The sequence below is a fragment of the Toxotes jaculatrix genome, chromosome 1, assembly GCF_017976425.1.
Source record: "Toxotes jaculatrix isolate fToxJac2 chromosome 1, fToxJac2.pri, whole genome shotgun sequence".
Taxonomy (NCBI): domain Eukaryota; kingdom Metazoa; phylum Chordata; class Actinopteri; family Toxotidae; genus Toxotes; species Toxotes jaculatrix.
In genome coordinates, this window is record NC_054394.1 from 32,102,089 (window position 1) to 32,109,588 (window position 7,500).

At 50.1% G+C, this 7,500-nt stretch overlaps 1 protein-coding gene across 3 annotated transcripts in view; it reads left to right on the plus strand.

The window, feature by feature from the left end:
• The window catches only part of kifc3 (kinesin family member C3), a 36,545-nt gene that overhangs the window by 9,147 nt on the left and 19,898 nt on the right, over positions 1 to 7,500 (plus strand). The window lies entirely within an intron of this gene.

A 7,500-nucleotide genomic window follows, 5' to 3' on the forward strand; every position in this document is an offset into this window, starting at 1 on the left:
CCGTTAAAGGACAGATGTCCAAGTTACTGAACCGCTACAGAGACTCGTGCTGGATCCAAGAAATTCTCGAACAACTTAAATGCTGTAACTCTCTGGAGTCTGAGGTTGTTAAAAGCAGTTCTAGCTTTTAATGGAGGACACGGCTCTGCTGGTGACCAGTTTCTGTGGTAAAAGAAAAAAGAATCAGGATCTGAACACGTGAGCCGTTCGGTGAATTTATTTTTTGCACATGTTCAAACGACTCTGCGAGTCATCTGTTCGTGATGCAGCGGCCGTGACATCAGAGGAAGTTTGAACTCGGAGTCAAGTGTCTTGAGTGACACTGAGAAACTGAAGCTGCCTCCTGCAGGCTCTGGTTACCTGTCGACGGACTGTGGACGTGACAACAACAGCAGCAGGGAGGACGGGACAAGGTTCACAGGTTTTTATCAGTTCTGTGGAAATGTGTTGTCGACTCTGAGAGGGCGGGATTCAGGACAGAGGTGAAACAGGTGAGAGAGGGAGAGGATTATACAAACATGATGCAGCAGGATTAAAAGAGCTGACGAGCTTCATTCAGCTCGGACGAGTCCTGGTTCCTCAGTCTGAATTTCAGTCTCTTAAACTTTGAGGATGTTAACGAGGCACCTGCAGCCTTTCACCTGGACCTCGTATTAACCTGACTGGACCTGGAGACAATGACTCTAAACATCCACCTGAAAGCCCCGTTGACCTGAGCCAGGAGGTGGACAGTTTTGTGGAGGTGAAGTGGACCTGTGGGACGGGGTCATGTATGTCCTGTGCACCCTGGCACTTCTGACCCTCCACAGCCTCTTCAAGAAGCGTAACAAGGCCGTGGAGCCCTGCGGGACCTCGGAGGCCGCGGGGCAGAATGGTCGTCAGGACGATGGGGGTGTCACCGACGTCTGGGGAGCGTCCAGGACTCACGGTCACGAACATGATTCGGTGAAGATCGCGGACCGCGGAGGACTGACGGGCTGCAGAGCTGAAGGGAAGAGGAGGCGAGGAGGAGGTCTTCGTAACGTCCGTGATGGCAGGAAGCGAGTTCAGGTGAGGAGACGGAGAAAAGGTTCAGACACGAATTCCTTAAATGAAAGTCTGAGGTTTTCGTTTTCCAAAGTTCTGCTGAAGAGCGAGAAACGACGATGGAAAATAAATTACTGAGGCACAGTTTAACTTCTCTGCTGTGCGGCTGCAGCCACTGGGAGATTAAACGGATCATGGTTTTCATCATTTTAAGCAAAAATCGATGCTCGACAGTGAACTTTGAAATCTATCTGAGATAAAACATGATGTTTGCAGACGTCACTCTGGTCTGTGGGATGTTGTGGTGCATTGTTCTCACTGTTTATTTTTTCTAACAGAGCTCATGTTGTGGCAGGAGCTAACAATGATAGACAGTCTCACCGGAGTGATCTGCTCCATCTGGTGGCCAGGTTAAAGCATTGCATCTTTTCTTGAGGTGTGTTGTTCTGAATGGACAAGCAGATCCTGAGGATTCTGTCCTCACTGTCCACTACAGAGACAGATGTTTGAGGACTTGAGCTGCTGGTTTTGACTTCATAAGACACTGGGTCCTGAAAGTCAAAGTGGTCTCCCTGGTGCTGTGTTCAGAGACTTCCTGTCTCCTGGTTAATGTCGATAGTCTCAGCTGTTCTTTGATGGACGGGGTGACGTTCCTCATCAACAGCAGAGGAATGTGAAGCGTCTGGTCACGTGATGTGAAGCGTTAACGTCCCAAACCCTCGTCCCTCTGACTCGTTACGTGTAGACGGCGTTCGGGGTCGAACCAGATCAGTTATATAAGCACAGATTCATCATCTGATGATGATGATGATAATCTGCTGCCTGGGCTGTGGACAGGACAGCACTCTGAGGGACAGGTGTCTCATCCTGCAGATGATGATGATGATGATGAATATTATTTATAAAGCACTTTCCAGCACAGAGTTACAAAGTGCATTTACATGAGGAAAATCCAAGGAAATAAAATGATAAAGCTTTGGAAACCAAAGTGAAACGCATGATGGCATGAGTGAATGAAAGACACACACACGCGCGCGCACACACACACACACACACATACGCACACACACACACACAATACACACATGGCTGTTGAATATTTCAGGTGGGGGGAGGAGCAGCTCCTCACGCTTCAGTTGAGGCTGAAATATTTATCTTCCGACGGGAGGGAGGGAGGGAGGGGAGGCGGGGCTAGAGGAGGTGTGATGCTGCTGTGCTGTTGCTAGGGAAACAGAGAGGGAGGAAGCTGTGTGTGTGTGTGTGTGTGTGTATGTGTGTGCTGAGGGGGTCGGCGGGTGGCGCTGACACTGATCCTGCTGCTGTGTGTCGGTCGGTGTGAAGCTGCAGCAGCGAGGAGGAGGAGGAGGAGGAGGAAGATGCAGCAATGATGTGGACGTGGAGGCCACAGGGAGGGAGGTAAGACCGAAACAGACGGATACAAAGACGGAGGGATGGAGGACGGAGGGCAGAGCGGATGGAGAGGAAACAGACATGTTGAATAGAGGCGCAGAGTGAGATGGAGGTCTGACTGTAACCTGATGCAGAGTGTTGTGTTTCCTGTGACCTGGATTCGTGTCGTGTGTGCGATCACAGGACGGCGGCACAAAGCTCCGTTTTTCTGTAGTTGTCCTTTCCTGGGTGGATGTCCTCTCGCGTCCTGATAGTCCTGCTTTTGTCTGGTAATGTTTTCAGTCTGTGTGTGTTTTTATTTTGCCTCAGTGATTCTCAGCGTGTCCCACACGTAGCATAATGTGAAGCAGCTCGCTCGTCTCGTCTTCCTCCTCTCAGAGGACCAGGTTTTGCTTTTCTACCATGAGTTCTTTGTTTTTTTGCAGAGGAGACATTAGAATTACTCTGTCCAAGCAGTCTCACACCAGAAAGAGGTGGATTGTGTGCAGAGCTGAAACACTGAGCTGATGTCTGCAGCTACTTTGATGATCGATTAATCGTTTCAGGAATTTTTCAGGCAAAAATAGAGAATTGCTGCCAACAATTCTCTGATTTCAGCCTCGAGACGATTCTCAGCTGCTGTGTCACTGTAAACAATGTGATGGGGACTTTTTGTCAGCAAGACGTTTGAAGACATCACTTTTGTGTTTTGACCATTTTCTTTAAATTCAAAGACTAAATGATAAAAAAAATGTGTTCACATCCGAGCCCAGGTACAGGTGCATGAGACGTTCCACACACTGAACAGAAAGTTTGAGCCTTCAAGGTTTCCATCCGACGGCACAGATATCTGTGGCCCCGCCCCCGTCGCCTCACAGCAGGTGGAGCTTCACTCTGGTATCTTTAGCTGCACCAGGTCTCGTGTGTGACGTGTGTGTGTGTGTGTGAGTGTGTGTGTGTGAGAGCAGACAGGGTTTGACTCTGAGCACATGGAGAAGAGCAGTCAGAGCTGATCTGACCCAGTTTAGTGTGAGAGGAGGAGGAGGAGGTAAACAGAGCAGGAGACCATGTGTGTGATTACCGTGTCGTTCACATGTTGATCTTTCTTCTTCTTTGTTAGTGTGTGTTTGTAGGTGTGGCAGTGGAGGCTCTGAGCATCAGTCAGATCAGGAACACACACACAATGAAATGAAAGGAAATGAAATGATTTGTTAAACTGTTTGTTTTGCACAATAACTAATTTCATCACAATCTGTTTTTATTCTTTTATTTTGTAGGAGAATGTAAACAAACAAACAAACAAACACTCAGGAGCAGTTATTTATTTATCCTCTGTTATCAGACAGATGATAAATCATTGATCATCACAGACAGGTGGTGTCTGTAAATGATCCCGTGTCTCTGCTTCTGTTCACACCTGGTGGTCATCTGATCTCAGGTGGTCACCTGTGATCTGATCTCACTTCCTGACTCCGTCTGCAAATACTGGGACTGTTCCTCGTCTGTTCCTCGTCTGTTCCTCGGCCTGTTCCTCGTCTGTTCCTCGGTCAGTTCCTCGGTCAGTTCCTCGTCTGTTCCTCGGTCTGTTCCTCGTCTGCTCCTCGCCTGCTCCTCGGTCTGTTCCTCGGTCTGCTCCTCGGTCTGCTCCTCGCCTGCTCCTCGGTCTGTTCCTCGGTCTGCTCCTCGGTCTGCTCCTCGGTCTGCTCCTCGGTCAGTTCCTCGGTCAGTTCCTCGGTCTGTTCCTCGTCTGCTCCTCGGTCTGTTCCTCGTCTGTTCCTCGGTCTGCTCCTCGGTCTGCTCCTCGGTCAGTTCCTCGGTCAGTTCCTCGTCTGTTCCTCGGTCAGTTCCTCGGTCAGTTCCTCGGTCTGCTCCTCGGTCTGTTCCTCGGTCAGTTCCTCGGTCTGTTCCTCGTCTGCTCCTCGGTCTGTTCCTCGTCTGCTCCTCGGTCTGCTCCTCGGTCTGCTCCTCGGTCAGTTCCTCGTCTGTTCCTCGGTCAGTTCCTCGTCTGTTCCTCGGTCTGTTCCTCGTCTGCTCCTTGGTCTGTTCCTCACATAGAGGACGTCAGCTGAGTATTTGGTCCTTCGCTGTGGCCCAGGACTCATTTGTGTTCACAGTCCTGAGCGATCGGATGCGTCCTCAGTGTTGTTTGAATCACACCTGAACTCAGAGCCGTCCACATGTGATGGGATCACCTGCGGCCCGGGTCGGTGCCAGGTCTGAGCGGGACCTGCGTGACAGACTGCCGCTGACCCGGAGTCGGTGGTTCAGATGAGACAGTTGGACTGTGAAGGTGTCAGACTGCAGCAGATGGCTGTGCTGCTCTGCAGCCAGGAAACCGGCGGCTGCTGCAAACTGTGGATGGAAAAAAACGTTTCCACGTGTTTATGATTCACTGAACGAGGAAAATACAAAGTGAACTGAGCCTCAAAGCTGCAGCACACAACTGATAACATGTACACACACATGCTAACACACACAAAGAGCTGAAAGTCTCTGTCTGAGCTGTGTATCCTGCCTCGTGTGTGTGTGTGTGTGTGTGTGTGTGTGTGTGTGTGTGTGTGTGAGAGTGTGTGTGTGTGCGTGTGCGTGTGCGTGCGCCAGCATCTTAGTCCATCCTTAAAGCTTTAATCTGCACTTTCACAGCAGTGTGTGTGTGTGTGTGTCAGCAGTTCAGTGTAATACCTTCTTATCCTGGAGCTTTTAAATATCAAAGGAATGTGAGAATAATTCATCTGCTGTGAAACGTCTCACGTGCAGCTCGTCCTGCAGTTAACGAGGACACTTTAAATCGAGGCCACACTCTCAGAAGGTAGACGGCGATTAGTGGTTTGTTTCTAGGCAACCCTAAAAGTCCCATGAGCCCGTCGCTCCTCTGTGTGGCTGAAACACAAGTGAACATGCGTCAGTGAACACATCGCTCATTTCTGTCTGATCTGTGGCTGGAAAAGCCAAATTCTGTAGAACCGGAGGCCGCGAAGACGTAAAGTCTGATGTGGATGAACCTCGGCTGAGCTGAGGCTCTGCTCTGAGACCGGGACACACTCACTCACTGAATATTAGTTTCTCACTGCACAACTTTTTATCTCCGCTCCATTCGGATCCTGAGCGTCATCAGTCACATGCAGCTGAGAAAGACTGAACCGCTCTGGGAAGTTTTGGGTGGAGCGAGTTCATTGTTAGCAGCAGGACAGCTCAGAGGACAGGTCCAGCTGTTAGCTGCAGTGACGTGCTCCGAGCTCTGGATGTTTGCGTCTGAGAGTCTGAGCTTTCACAGGACGCTGCCGCGTGTGTGAGGAGGCTTCTGTGTTTCTAACCTGTGTCGCTTTGCTCAGGTGGTTTCTCTCCAGCTGCTAGCAGAGCTAACTTTGTCTGTAGCGCCATTTAGCATTAGCACTGCGACTAGCAACATCTCCAGCCAGTAACATAACAGTTTCCAGAAGCTGCTTTATTTCTAAATGCTGAGAGTGTCCACGTGTATGTGAGCGATGATCCGTGATTTGTGATATTGGCCTGAGGGTGAAATCAGTGTGACTTGATAAATGAGCTGCGGTGACTCTGTGAAAACACGTGTCCCACCTCACCGCTCTGCACATGCTCGTAAACAGGAAGCCTGAGGAACAGGTTGGACGTGGGGACGTTTGTCCTCCAGCAGCCTCAGCCGGTCTGAGCTGGGACAGGACGTCCTCCGGGGCTGTGGTGAGACAGGGTTAGGGTTAGGTTTACTGAGCCCCTGAGGGAAATTGTTAAATATAGAAATAACAGTTAAATAATATCTAACAAGAAGAAGAAGGAAGTGAAATAAAGTGAGGGACACCTTGGTGTCTCATACGGAGACGATGATACAAGAACAGAAATAAAGCTCTGAGTTTACTTTGCGTCCTCTGCGCTCTGTGTGTTTGCTGGTATCAGTGGATCAGTCATTCAGTACCTGCTCAGTGTGACCTGGTAGTAAACAGGACCTGTGTTCGCCCTGGTCCTGCGGCCAGGCGAGGGTTAATCAGGCCATCTGCCCCGAGGATTAACAGATTACACCGAGTTCATCCTGAGCAGGAAGGTTTCTCACCACCTGCTCTGAGATCAGGTGTTGATAATCCTGGTTGTGACCATTAGAGAGGCTGTAGGTGGGTTAACTGATTCCAGGTCAGGGTGTGGACAGAGCGCTGTCCTCAGCAGGACTGAACCTCAGCAGCAGGTCACTGGCTGTGTGAATGGGACCAGTTGAAGGGTGTGAGGATGTGAGTGTGGAGCGGCAGGATGCTGGGCTGGGTGGGAACTCTGATCAACAAGAGCTGGCTGGACAGGGAGCGGCACGTCCACCCCTCAGAGAGGAAACCTCGCTGTGGACGTGGACGGGTAAGGACGCAGGGTCTCAAAGAAAGAGCAGGTTCCGTCCTGCAGGTGAGACAGGTGACTGCGCCGTGAGGATCTGCTGAAGAAGGGAAGGTGTTACACTCTCACTGACAGCTCTCCGTATGTCTCCAGTTACGTTAGCAGCTCTGTGAGGCGGGTGCCATGGTTACCATGTTCACCATTTTAGCTTAGCATGTTAGTATGCTAACCACTGCCAGTTAGCAGTGAGAACAAAGAACAGCTGAGGCTGATGGGAACTTTGTGAACTCTGCATGTTTCTTGGCGCTAGAGGAGAAGTCAGATGATCATCAGATTTATTACAGTTCATCCTGTGGGAGCATGAACAGTCTGGACACGTGGACAATGGACAATACATAAGTTAAAGAAGCTCGTTGACAGATTTACCTCAGTGGAGTCTGACCAATCAGAGAGCTCCGCTGCTGTGGACCATCCACACAGCACAGTTCCACTTTACTCTGGGACTTTGTCCACTGCATGCGGGTTGTTCTGTCTGTCCTGAGGCTGTCAGTCTGTCCACTGGCTGTGTTTAAATGTTCAGGGAGTGACTGTGAGCTGGGTCTGTGTCGCTGTGTCACATTTTCACCTTCTTACTGTTCGTTTGCTCACAAACACTTTAAAACACTCGGGCACAGATTTTAACAACGTGTGTCAAAAATCGTCCTCGTAACACAAATCTGAACACACACACAAACACAAACACGCACGCACGCACGC